Source organism: Saccostrea echinata, unplaced genomic scaffold, assembly GCF_033153115.1.
Source record: "Saccostrea echinata isolate AGI-Se365-2 ecotype Australia unplaced genomic scaffold, CSIRO_AGI_Sech_v1 ptg000012l, whole genome shotgun sequence".
Lineage (NCBI taxonomy): Eukaryota > Metazoa > Mollusca > Bivalvia > Ostreida > Ostreidae > Saccostrea > Saccostrea echinata.
In genome coordinates, this window is record NW_026889761.1 from 22,776,933 (window position 1) to 22,792,288 (window position 15,356).

Sequence of the window (15,356 nt, forward strand, 5' to 3'; positions counted from 1 at the left end):
AGTCGTAAGTTTTTAAGCTGTTGATTTTGATAATATCTTGTGATTTCAAATTTTCCAAAAGTTCCTTGGAATTTTTAAGTATCCACATCTGATTTACACCACTTCTCGAATATATTGTTGCACAGTACTCTTGAAGTTTCTCCTTCACCACTGTTAATATCTTAGTGAGGAGTAAAGATAGAGGCTTGGTTGAACATTTACTGGAACCCGCTATGTATCTTTGTTTGTAAGGATTCTTATGAAGTTTCGGAATCCAATATAAATATGGTAATTCGAATTCATTGTGGTTGTTTGGAATATTAAAAATATTCAAAACTGACATATGATTTTGAAGAATTTCTTCCTTAGAAAGGGAACTATGAGTATAAGTTGGATTACCACTTGTAGAATTAAATCCAAGTTCCTCTAAAATACATTTAATATAATGAGCCTTACAAACAAAGACAATGTTGTTACCTGCTTTATCAGCAGGGACCAGTACGTACTGATCATGTAATCTATCTAATTCTTTTTTCACTTCTGGATTACTGAATACAGAAGGATAGATGGTTTTCATATTGCCTCTCAATCTTTTCATGCGCGATTTTAACATACATCAGATACATTTAATCCATTCTGACAAAGTGTCAAGGTCTTCTTTTTCATGTCTGGCCCATCGCCTGGCGTAGTCCTCTACCGAATCTATAATATTTATGAAATTCTTACGCCAGTTGAAGGATCTGGGTTCCCTAAATTTAGGACCTTTTAAAATTAGTGATCTAAGGTCCTCATTATTAACTATATTTACGTCACCAGTAATAACTTGTCCAGCAGGACTATAGTTATAGGGCGAAGAAGAACATGAACACGATGGAGGATTATGTTTCAGATATTTGATATCCAGGCCCTGTAAAGTTTTCTTGTAATTAAATAGTTTGGAAGCAATAGTCGATGTATATTTGTAGGAAATACAAGGTGTAGTCTTTAACTTGAAATATGGTGGAATACAGGACTGGACCCTTTTGTGATAAGAATATTACTTATATTAACCGCGTCAATTCCTTTGTTGGCATATTGAAGTTTAAGGAAAAAACGGATCGATTTAGCTGCATTTTCTTCAGTAAAAGGCGGGGGTTTAAAAAGCCTATGATTGGCAATATCCATAACTACAGATCCGAGCCTATATTCTGGTGTCGAGCAATCAAAAAATGGACTTTCCTTGACCTTTTCAAGAAGACTATTTAAAAGTTTCAAAGGGACAGAGTAAAATTTGGTGCGAATATGATGTAGACCTAACTGTTGATTTACGTAAGGTAGTAATGAATCAAAAGAGACATCGTTTATTAAAGTTTTTTTGTAAGACCGATGCCCATGACTACGCTTACGTCTCTGTGTAAGGTTAAAAAGTCCCATCACATTTACATTGCTACACTGTGGACTGGAAAGATTTCCAACACTATCGACATTGTCATTACATCCATAGGGAAAGGCTGTCCCTAGCTTTCTTATCCAAAATTCTTCTCGTTGTCTACGGAAAGGTGTACTTAGTGTTGGACTGTTTGTGTGGTGGTAAATCTTTTCCAGAATTCTAACTTTCATTGACAAAATAGAATGATCAGGTAAATTAAAATGTTTGTATAAAAGTTGCTGACCCCCATTATTTATCTGAAATCTATGACCTGATGTTATTTTATTGAGTGATCCCTTGGTTTCACCAACATAAACAATGCAAGTCCACAAAGATAACATTCTATTAGACAACGTTAGAAGATTTGCAGTTCAGATTTTCCCAAGTTTTGGTACAGAAGCTCTGTCCAGTAAGATTACTGGTGAAAGAAGTGTTAGTTATCAAAATGTCACAGGTTTTACAGTTTTTCGCAGAACATTTTGAAATAGAAGACATGGGATCGGAAAAGGAGTCTTCGAATATATCTCTAAAAGAAACTTTACATTCTTTCAATTGTTTGTATGAACTATTGGTTTTATACCAAAACTGGGAATCTGAAGACTGTACATATGACATATGTCTAATATCCCTGAGGATTATCCGAGGGGCACCGAATAAACTCCTTGAGTCTGTGTCCCTTATAGACTCAAAAGAGTGACGCCTTTTTATACTGGGCGACGCGTCTGCCAGTATCATTTCGTTTTTCTGTGTACTCATGAATGAATAGGTACCGAACGGCAAGTATCCTCGGGGACAGACTGTCCACCAGCAGAGATACATGTTCGGTGGTTATAATGAAATATATGGAGATAACGAACAGTATTCAAGCTCAAAGTCATTGTATCGACCATAGAACTTACGAAATGATGACTTTAAACGAGACAGCTGATATTCTTGTTTCATCAACTAATTTGTCAATAATTTACCTCGTTGTGGAAGTTGCTTGGGAGGGAGTGAGAGTCTTTTCAGTTGTCAATAAATTTAGTAATGGGTCCAGGATGTATTTCCTGTTGGTAAGTGGTGGCTTACAATGTAATTTATTGTCTAAAAAGCTTCTTCTGACAGATATACTTACTTTTACTTTTGAAAATGGCTGATTCTATAATAATTTTTCTGTAAATTGTCAGGGTTTAGCAACGCTATTAAAGCGCCAAGATGTTTAAATTTTTATCGGTCAAAAGGATATTCTATTATATGTTTTCAGGATACCCATTTTATTCCTGAGTCAGAACCATTTGTTAAAGCCATATGGGGGGTATAAATGTTTTTTTAATTCCTTTAAATCAAATGCAACAGGAGTATCTATATTCTTTAATAATAACTTTGAATTCAAAGTGCAACAAGAAAGGAGAGACAATGAGGGAAATTTAATTGCTTTAGATTTAGATATAGAAGATAATAGGGTTACTCTCATAAATATATATGGTCCAATATGCTTTTGGAACTTGACAATGAATATTATATACTCTTAGGAGACTTCAATCTTGCTTTGAATCCTGAGCTAGACACAAAAAATTATAACTCAGTTAATAATCCTAAAGCTAGGGAAAAGTTGTTGGAAATCATGGATGATCTTCATTTATTAGACTACTTTAGAATTATGAATCCAGATAGAAGGGTTTATACATGGCATAAAAATACGCCGCTAAAACAAGGTCGTTTAGATTATATTTTGATTTCTGAAAGTTTGTCCAATTCCGTGGAAACTTACTGGATTAAACCTGGTTAGAGATCAGACCACTCAATTGTTATTTTAGAATTAAAATTTAATTCTTTTAAAAGGGGACGCGGACTTTGGAAATTCAATAATAGTCTACTTTCTGACAGTGAATATGTACAAATGGTGAAAGAAACTATTAATAAAACTTGTAAACAGTATGCAAAAGGGGACACCGATAACACTAGAATTGAAGATAATGTTGATGATAGCTTATTTCTGGAAGTTTTACTCATGGAGATTAGGGGTGTTACTATTTCATATTCTTCTTATAAGAAAAAAGAAAGAGAAAAACAAGAAAAGTTACTTTTAGAAGAGATAGGTAAACTAGAGTCTGAAGAAAAAATTGATTTGCACCTAATAGAACAAAAAAGATTGATATTAGAAAACATTAGAAAAGAAAAAATGGTAGGCCATGTTGTAAGATCAAGAGCTAGATGGGTCGAGGAAGGGGAGAAACCCACAAGGTATTTCTGCAACTTGGAAAAGAGTAATTATTTAAATAAAACTATTAAAAAACTGGAACTTGAGGAAAACTGTAATATATATGACCAAGCAAGAATACGTAATGAAGTAAAAATTTTCTACCAAAACCTTTATGCAAATAAGGACTCTGAAATCCTAGACTTAGACCTTGAAAATATTATTAAAAATCATGACATTCCAAAATTAGATAAACACCCTTCAGAATCAATAGAAAAAAAATATCTGAAGATGAAATCTTTGAAGTTTTAAAAAATATGAAAAACAATAAATCCCCAGGAAGTGATGGTTATACAGTTGAATTTTTAAAAAAAAAAATTTGGAGAGATCTGAAACAAATTATATGTCAGTCAATAAATTGTATCTTCGTCAAAAAGGAGCTCCCTATTTCTCAGCGATGGGAATTATTTCATGTTTGCCAAAGGGAGACAAACCTAGACAATTTTTAAGAAACTGGCGACCCATTACACTATTGAATGTTGTTTACAAATTATTCTCAGGTTGTCTAAGTTTTAGAATCAAATCCACATTAGACTATCTTATTTCAGACACTCAGTCAGGATTTTTAAAAGGAAGATACATCAGAGAAAATACAAGATTCATTTATGATTTAATGGAATATACTGACCGTAAAAATATACCTGGATTACTAGTGTTACATGTAATTGATTTTGAAAAGGCATTTGACTCAATTTCTTGGACCTTTATTTATAAAGTATTTAAATTTTTTGGCTTTGGTGAATATATAATTGAATGGATTAAGATTCTAAACACAAAATTTAAGGCTTCAGTGTTACAAAGTGGGTTTTTATCTGATCAGATTGACATTGAGAGAGGATGTAGACAAGGGGACCCTGTCGCATCATATTTGTTTCTTCTTTGTGCTGAAATTCTTGCAATCTTTATTAAGCAAATAAAACTATAAAGGGTATCATGATAAGTGACAAGGAACATAAAATAAGTCAGTACGCTGATGATACATCTCTTGCTCTTGATGGTTCACCTAAATCTTTGTTTGCTGCCTTGGATACCTTAGATTTTTTTCTCAAAAATATCTGGTTTAAAAGTAAACAGCTCTAAAACAAAAATAATATGGATAGGCTCAAAAAGTTTTCAAGTCAGGTTTTTCATCATTCTAGATGGAAACTCGACTGGGGGTCCACAACTTTTAACTTATTAGGTATTAACTTTTCAGTTGACTTACAAAAAATTACAAATTTAAATTATGGCATACAGATTCCAAAAATAAAAAGCAGGCTACAACATTGGAAAAGAAGAATTCTAACACCAATTGTTCGAGTTACTGTGGTAAAATCTTTAATTATTCCAAAAATTAATCATATGTTCATATCACTCCCTACTCCAGAAGGGGAGATAATCTCATCATTATGCAAAGATATTTTTGAATTTATTTGGAATGCAAAATGTGATAAAATTAAACGTACAGTTTTAATTCAAGATTATCAGCATGGGGATTAAAAATGGAGGAAATTAGCAATTTTATTATGTCTTTGAAATGTTCTTGGCTGAAAAGGCTAATAGTAGGTAATAAACCTTGGGTAGATATTTTTGAAGCTATAAATGGAGCAGATTTTGTTTTATAAATTACTTGATTTTGGTGATGCATTTATCTCTGAATGTGTAATCCCACAAAACAACTGTTTTTGGCAAGATGTTTTTAAGTCTATGTTTCATGTTATTAAATCTTTTGATAGTAAATACTATATGGAAAATTTTCCTAACATCCCAGTGTGGTACAATACAAATATTAGGGTTGGTACAAAAACACTGTTTATAAAAAGTTGGTATGAAAAGGGTGTGAAACTTATTGAATATTTTTTATATGAGGAAGGAAATTTTCTACCACATGTCATTTTTCAGCAAAAATTTGGTATTCAAGTATCCATCATGCAATATAAAAGTGTAATGAGTGCCATATCAAAACATATGAAATCTTTCGTAAACAAAGGTTTATTTAAAAGATCTTCTACTCCATAAATTCCATTGTATTATAAATCTTTTCTTTTGCAAAATAGATGTACTAAAACTATATACAAACAGTTAAATGCAAATACTATTATTCCTACTTCTGTACGGAAATGGAATTTAGAGCTCAGCCATTATGGTGTAGAGGTTTGTGTTCAGGATGTTTTTAATGTTTGTTTTAAGACTACCAAAGACTCTTCAATCCAATGGTTACAATATAGAATTCTCCCTGTTAATTATTACTTGGAAAAAATCAATGATGTATCATCTGATAGCTGTTCTTTTTGTAAATATCAAGTTGAGACAATTCAACATATTTTTTATTAATTGTGAAAAGGTATCCCCACTATGGAGTGATCTTAGCATGCATTTTTATCAAATAACTTCAAAAAGAATTGGTTTTAATTTAATTAAAATTTTATTAGGAGAACTTCCGTTGTCTAAAGGTAATAGAGTTGTAAGTTTTCTGATCATGTATACAAAACAATTTATTTTTTTGCTTGTCTAAAAAAAGGCAAACTACCAAACTTCCTGGAACTTCTCTTTCACTTATACAATAAATATACGGTTGAAAAATGTATTGCTAGCCAGAATTTAGAAATGCAAAAGTTTAATAATACCTGGCAAAATTGGAAATGTTTATTTGACAGTGTTAAAAAGTTATAATCTGTTACAATTTGTAAGACTTTTTAATTTTTTTTTTTTTTTTTTTTTTTTTTTTTTGTATCCTTATATTGATCTGTTGATGTATTTTTTTCCCTATCATTCTGTTAGATATAAGAACAAGTATGCTTCCACATACCAAAATGAATATGTGTGAGTGAGAAAGTGTGAGCAAATGGTGTGTAAAAAAGAAAAAAAAGAATTAAATAATGCAGTATGTTTATGTTGTATTAAGATGAAAAAATAAAATTAAAAAAAAAAAGTATATATGGCAAATAAAAGTGGAATGCAAGGAATTTTAACTATACTATAAGTAAAACTTGAAAACCTAGAAACCTCAAAGGTATGGGGTCCATAAAAAAACTTATTAAGATATACACATCCATATCCACGGTATAGATGGGTTGCAGTTGCAGTTGACTAATAACGCAGACGAGGTGTGAGGTGCGAGAGATCTAAATTCAAAACGAAACTATACAAAGTCAGCAATGATTGGCAAGAATACATTTCACACTTAGAAGTTTGCACTGAATTAAGAAGATGGGATGACCATGACAAGGTATTAGCACCGCACGCACGTTCTATATTATTCTATCTGTTAAGCAACCCTTTACTGTAGACATTCGTGCGCAAAGATTTTTATTATGAATAATCTGAAACATTTAATTACAAAAGGAGGTTAATTCATAGAACTGTATACCTACATACAGTTATTTGGCGTGTAGTAAAATACAATAATATATAGATATTGAGTATGTGAGTATAAATTTTAATAAATGAAGTAAATTATTAATTGATATAGAATTATTAAAATGTCAAAAATTGAATTCAATACATTGATGAATGCATGGAAATGGATATATATATATATATATATATATATATATATATATATATATATATATATATATATATATATATATATATATATATATATATATATATATATATATATATATATACACAAAAAGTAATACAACTTCTGAATGCAGTCATACCGTACATTTTTGTTCAATTTATGAATACTTTGATTGACAATAATAAATTTGATACACAAACGTATATCTATCTTTTTTCTTGTCAGAATTAAATACCTTTTGCATTGCATTTGCCACAGGGAAAATAAACATCTATCTAACAAAAAAAATCGGTACATATGTATACAAAGGAAATCAAACTGCAAAAGAAAAAGAACATCACTGATTGTTTTACATGAATTTATATGCAGGTTGATCATTCTCACTTGATAAGTGATTCAAACATGCATCAGTAAAAAAGAGCTGTATTTTCGTTCAAACTGAATGAAATTCCCTGCAAAAGAAACCAATGTAATGAATTTTTGTCGGAGAAATTATTTAAAAATATAACTGAAACACGCTATGCAATTGTCATGCATAACTAAAACTAAAAGCCTGTCCAAATTTATTATACGCAAATTTGAGTTAAGAAAATGTTATATTTCTGTTTTTAAAAATACCTTAACCATATCATCGCTGACATATCTATTCCTTCGATCACCTCCAAACTGAATCTATAAAACAAGGGAAATGGGAAGTCATCATAGTTTACATCATAATATTGAATTTGGAGAAAGAGAATCTATGGACAGAATAGGGAGAAAAAATGACTTATTTTGCATTTGTTGATTTATTTCTGTTATGTCATAATAAGAAAAATTACATTCAACATAAAAAATATCATAAATACTAATAGCTATAATTATATTCATATCTCTCTCTCTTTTTTATTAATTAAGAATGATATCATTTTTACTCATTCATTCTACCTTTATGAAAAAAAGAAACAACAACAAAACAAGGTTAGCTGCCATAAAGATAATTATGTGTCTAAATTATCCACTTCATCTTCAGTTGGGTTGGACGAGTAAATGTAATTAAATTTTCAAAAGTTTATTCTTTTAAATTTATATTATAATGCATTGGTAAAATACAGGTAATTCTGAGTAAATTTCTGACGGAGATCAGACTATAATTGCTATCAAAACATATTTCACACCTATTATTCTATTCCTAATAATTAAATGTGTGTAAAACGGGAACACACCGATACTTCTTGCTTTCATTTTCCACAGCAAAGTTTTCTCGGAGAGACCAGATATTAGAAAACAGTCTTTGAAATTGAAAAGTTCTTCAGTTTTGCAGAAACTGCTTATTTAGTACCTTTATCAAAAATTGAAAATTTGAGTAAAGCCTAACTTTTGGCCATTTCTGAAGAAATTTTCAGGATACGGAAATAATGATACAATTCGTGACGTCACAATCCATCGACAAGCGAGAAAATTACATTGTTTTCAGTATGCAGTAATCAAGGGTTATATTTACTGCAGTTTCAACTAAAAGTGAGCAGTTTTCATTTTTCAGAAATTCACAGAGCTGAAAACGGTCCCAAGTGAACCTTGCAAAATACAAAATGAAATAAAGTGAATTTTTAATGTTTGATTTTCCGACTACAATTAAGGAATATTATTATGTTTTTATATTCATGCATTATTTTGAATGGAATACAATTCTATCACAATTAAAGAAAGAATTCCTATAGTATATATCATTCAAAACAAAATAAGAAGGACAGAAAGCATATTATATTTGCAGCTCAAATATGAGAACAGTTCAATTGTATCTTTTACAAAATTGCATTTTAAAGAGGCGTAAACATAAAATATCTGTTATAGATAATAAATGATTTCTTCCCAACAAGGAAAAAAAACATCTTCAGTAGATCATTGAATGTTACAAGACAAAAATTAACTCACGTTGGTACCAGAAGGGGAACCTTTCACGTTAGAGGATTGTGTACTATTGCTCCCTCGAGTATATAGTCTACTTCTAGAGCTTTCTGATTTCTTGATGCAGAATTTACCTAAGACAGCCTTTCTAACCTATGATCAGATACCATATTGTATGTGCTTTTCTTTACATTTTAGTTACACTTATAAAGAGTGAAGTTTCAATGTTTATAGAAATTAATTGAAATAATATAACTACAATTGAAGTTTGTATCTTTCTCTTAGAATATGTCAAGCAATTCTTTTTCCCCACAAGAAAATCATTTCTTACCTTTTTGTTCAAAAGACACTTTGATACGAAAATAAACAGCCCCTAGAAGAAAATCAACATTGCAATGATTGCAAGAAACGTCAATTGATTTTTTTTTCTTTCAATTTGCAACAAACTCAGAATTAGATGTATACCTGGAAGGAATTTAAGATAGCAAATATATACTGAAAAACAATGACGTCATCATTGATGGACAAAAAACCAAAGACCCACGTCACTCCAAGAACTGGTAACAGGATGGAGATGGACTTTATACCTGATCTGAAATTGTTTAGAACAATACCATTGTTTATCATTCTCCTCAAGATTGCTTCACATCTTTATGAATTGAATCAGCCAGATTTCTTTGACTACAATTAGCATGGCTCTACAAGTACTTACAATGTTCTTTTTTTCATGGTGCTGTTTGATATAATTTTAGTCGAACATAAAGTCACACACAGACTTACAACAATAATCATATTGACCTGGATTTAAAAAGAAATCAACAGTGGTGTTATATGTTAAAAGTTAATAATGCCAGAATAAAAAAAATTATTCTACAGGTACCTGAAAAAAATGACCGCATGAAATAAAGCTAAAAAAGAAACTGATCAGGTACATAGAGCCTTACAATTAAGATAACAGCAACTGGTCCAATGAAACCATACAATGCTCCGCTCTTAAATGATAACCAGCAACTGTAAGATAATTCGTGAATCTTTAAAACATTTTCTTAGCGGTTTAAGACAAAAGTATTTCTATAGTGACTGGATTTTATGACGTAACATTTATTCTTTATAATATTTTATTCAATCATACTAAAACTTTACCTGCTTGTTGCATGATAATCCCCGCCGGAGGAATAAACAATTCCAAAGGTTAAAGAAGTGACGAGGACAGGGATTACTAAAATGATAGAATATACAATATCCATATTTCTGATTGTTTTATTTGTGTTCATTAATAAAATATTTCTTTTTTTTCTAAGGAAAGAATTAGTAACTGATAACAAAGATATGATCTATTATTTTCATATTTGTGACTGTAAAAATGGACACAAATAAAATCCTAAGTTAATGTTCAATTGGTATGGGTTGAAGGTGTAAATTTTTCTTGTCAACATTTCACTCACCGATCACTATTCCCCAAATGAATTTACTGACAGTACTGGCATCACTTTTAAATTTTGTTGCCTTGGAAAACGATATCTTCACCAATGAGATACTGACAAAATAATACCATCCAAGGGCTAACATTAGGAAGAAAATAACTAAAAACAAATACTGTAAGAGTGCTGCCACCACAGTACACCAAACCTGTAACAAAGAAAACATACATACATCATGTTGTCTCTACCAGACTTTCAAAGCATGTTTTCTTTGGAAAATGTTGAAAGTAATTTGTCTTTAGAAGATTTCACCTCAGATGTGATCTGATCAACACCCGTTAGAAATATAGTATAGGCCGTAGCAATACCAAGACAAAGAAAAACTGTGATCTTATCAACCATCCGATTAATATCCGTGGTAATGGATCTGGAAATGGATAAAGCAAAACGAAATAGGGAAATAAATTCAAGACAGGAAAGAGAAAATTATGCAAAGAAATACTAGAACTTACTTCCAGAGAGCAAGGTAAACAATAACTGTAAGTAAAGAAAAGACAATTGATACTGAGCAACCAGTACGAGATATCCAGTTTAATGCCTCTTCATCCACATGTGTCTGTGAAAGACAGAACAAAAGCACTGTTTCTTTCTAATGGTCTCTGTATATTTCATTTCTGATTTTTTGTGTGGGTGTGTTTCGTAGCATGGAAAAGATAAATGGCAGTGGAAGAAGTGAAAAATACCTGTGTGTACGGTCGAACCAGAATTGCAAAATTTGTCAAATGGTTGCATTGACACAACGTGTAACGAGCATTCGTTGATTGTATTTGACAACCATTCGTTGACCATCCACCATCTCCATTACTGTAACAAATAAATGTCCTCAATTCGATTTGTATCCTTTAACTTGATTATTTTACGAACTTCTACCAAAAATAAAATGTTTGAGTACTTGTCATGAAAACATCCCTTATTTAAAAATAATAGAAAATAAACTGAACAATACAAATAAGTGCACTTTTTAAAGGTCTCAATCTTGCAGTATGATTAATTGATTGATAGTCATTAACTTTAAATTTTTTTCACTCATATAGAGACGTCACCATATACCGTTGAAGGGCTTCAAATTTAGACCTTTATCGGCACATAGGGAAATTGAGTAGTGAGGGTTCATTTTCGTGCCAACGCTTACCATGACACGGGGCCTCAGATTTTAAAGTCTCATCCGAAGGACCCGCAATATTCCCTTCAAAGTGTCGAGCGCTTGGCGAAGGAACAGTTGCAACCTATTTTTTATCCACTTATGTCAGCCGCGGCCGTGATTCGAACGACCTACTTGCAATATGCATATATGCATATACATATGCAAAAGCAATAACCTAGCGGCTTCTTAATGACGACAAATGTACGATTCACCCGAAGCAAAAGTAAAACATTGTGATATTCAAACATTTTCTGCATTTCGGTTTTTCAAATTGGGGGGGGGGGGGGGGGTAATCATAATAATATTAAGTGCGTATATAATTAGTATGTATAATTTTACCTTTGATAATTATAACTCGTTTTATATATTTTTTTAAAAAAAAACTACATTCTCGTTTGAAATTCCCCTTTTTGTGTGTAACTAAGACATTTAAAAAAAGCAGAATACTCTGACTTCCAAGGTAGAGATAAATTATAATTGCTAAATTTTATAATTCTCCATGAATTCAATAATAAATTTACCTTCACGTACATCTTATCAATTGGATACATTCTTAAACGACTTCCGGAGAAAACTAAAAAAGGACTTATTTTGATTTTTTTTTTTTGTTTTGTTTTGTGAGTGTTATTGGTGTGTAAATTACACAGATTTGTATGTAGTCATTTTTTCATTAAACACTCTAGTTCTTCGTAGAAAATATGCCTACGTGCAACTCTGTGTGATTTACTAACCAATACAGACGACACCCTTGCGCTTCATGGAAAATATACCTACGTCAAGTCTGTGTGATTTACACACCAATAATATTCACAAAACTAGAAACTCATTGCGAGCAATGAGAGGTCTTCCGTCCGATTATGAAAATAAAAACGTAAATTCAAGCTGAAAAGGTGATATAAGAAATTCAGACACTCTGGAGATTTAACCCTTGTCGCCAGCGTGAAAATCCAATGTGCTAACCATTAACCATTCACTTTTTTGCATCACTTCCTGTCACGACCAGAAGTAACGGCGATACAAGATTTCCTCGCGATTCAAATAAACTGATGACTGACTATCAGTCCTGAAAGTTCTAGACTTCAGTCATTTACTGTTGCCGAGTAATATTGTGAGAACAAATTCTAATTTTGAGGACAGGTAAACAAACGACCGGAATTGAATTTTATAAAAAAAAAAATCTCTGACGTTTCTCTAAACATTTGGAGTATCTACAAAATGCATAAAAAACATTTCATGTTCTTTATCGATAAGCAATATTTATGATAAAGTTAAATATCGAAATAACGTAGTTTATCTCCTAAAACCGGAAGTTGACGTTTTTGTTTCCGGTAGAATCTAACATATTTCAAAACAGCGAAAGAGATGCAATAAAGTGATGCAAATTTTAATTTAAAAAAGAAAAGTTAAATTTTTTATTTCTTTGATCACTTCCTGTGACGACCGGAAGTTACGACTGACGCGTTTACCCAAAATGGTTTTGCCTACTCCTCAAGGTCTGTTACTTGTAAAAATTTGGTGTTTTAATCTTTTACTTGTTTTTGAGATCTCACTCAGACAATTTTTCATTTTGAGGACAGAAAAACACGCAACCGGAAGTGAATTTTTGAAAGATATTTGAGGTTACTCTAGATCTTTGCAGTCTGAATAACATATTTAAAATTCATTTCAAATACATTATCTATAAAGAATATTTATAGGAAAGTAAAATACTCAAATTATGTAGTTTTTCTCTTATAACCGGAAGTTGTCGTTTTTGTTTCCGATGGCACCAACATCTTTCGAATCTGCGTAAAAGATGCAATAAAGTGATGCAATTTTTAATTAAAAAAAGAAAAGTTGAAATTTTCAATTTCTTTGATCACTTCCTGTGACGACCGGAAGTGACGGCTGACGCTCTGAACCCAAGTGGTTTTGGCTACATCTTAAGGTCTGTTGCTCATATAAGTCTGACGTCTTAATCTCTTACCGTTTCCGAGATCTTGCTCAGACAACTTCTTATTTTGAGGACAGAAAAACACGCGACCGGAAGTGAATTTTACAAAGATATTTGAAGATACTCTAGACATTTGCTGTCTGAATAACATATTTAAAATTCATTCCATATACTTTATCTACAAAAGATGTTAATGGGAAAGAAAACTACTCAAATTATGTAGTTTTTCTCTTATAACCGGAAGTTGACGTTTTTGTTTCCGGTGGGACCAACATATTTCGAAACTACAAAGGAGATGCAATAATGTGATGTAAGTATTGATTTAAAAAAGGAAAGTTGAAATTTAACGATTTCTTTGATCACTTCCGTAAGCGACCGGAAGTACTGACGACGAACGAAAAGGCAATTTTGCAAATCTAAAAGTCGTATCCTATCATCTCTAACAAGTCTCCAGTTCATATCTTTAGCCGTTTCTTAGATCCTTCGAGGACAAAATTTCATTTTAAAATCAGGAAATTGTCCATAACTTGGCACTGGAACCGAATTTACCAAAAAACGGAATTTTATATAAAATTCATATAAAGACCTTTTATCCCTGAAAATTTCAAAGAAATTCATTGAATAGTTTTCGAGAAATCGCGTGCACAAAATTTTGTCTAAAAAAAAAAGAATAATAATAATAAGAAACAATAGAATCACTATAAGGTCTTCCGTGAAGACGGAAGACCTTAATGAATGACACTCCTTTTATTCACATTTTAAACTTTAAAACCAACACAGTTACACTCAACATTTGAAATTTGGATGCCCTATATCGTTTTCTTTTTCTTTTTTTACATATCCGTCGAGTCATTATGACGTCAAAATAACACGAGTTTATCCGTGTATATCTCTATGCATGACTATACACGAAAATGCAATTCAAATCAATTTCATAGTCGTTTTAAAAAAGCACAAAGAAAGGAAATATTGAAAATTAAAGGACTAAAATCATAATTTCTTAATGAAATAATTTATATATGTTTGTAGTTTTATCTGCCAAAAAAAAAAAATTCAAATTATCAAAGTGGAAATATCAATAGTAAAATCTTGCTGAAATGTCGAGATTTTTTTATATTTATCTTATTCTTTCCGTGTGATTTCATCAGGAATGTATGTACTTCTATATACTACTTTTTGGTAAATATGTCTCTGATTTTATTTATGAAATACAACATTTTGCCACAGAACTCCTTCGTGGTCTTGTTTTTACGATTCTTTGGCGGGGCCTTTAGTAGTCGTCACGGATGAGACGCAGCGTACCACGCATCTAACAACGTTATTTCATTGAAAGTTTATAATCATTTTATTATTATTATTATCATTATTATTATTATTGTTGTTGTTGTTGTTGTTGTTGTTGTTGTTGTGATTGAGTTTCTTTAGATATCGAATACAAAAGTACACTTTTCCATTACATTTCTATACGTACTTGCTATCGAAGTCCCAAAAGGCACATTCACTGATGGAATTATTGAAATTCTATTAAAGAGAAACCAAAAGTCAAATTAAATAAATTCACTTAAACTTCATTGAGAAAATGTTCATCTTCTATCATAGATTTAGAAATGTACTTTGGTATGTAACTAACTTCTTTTTTAAATAATTTCAGCTGTAGTGGTGGGTTGAGGGGTAGTTTGGGTCCATCTTTTTTTAAAGTTAATGACAAAATGTCAGAATCTACTTTGTACTTTGAGGTGTTGTAGCCCCTGCAAGGAAGAATAAGTATATTTTTAAA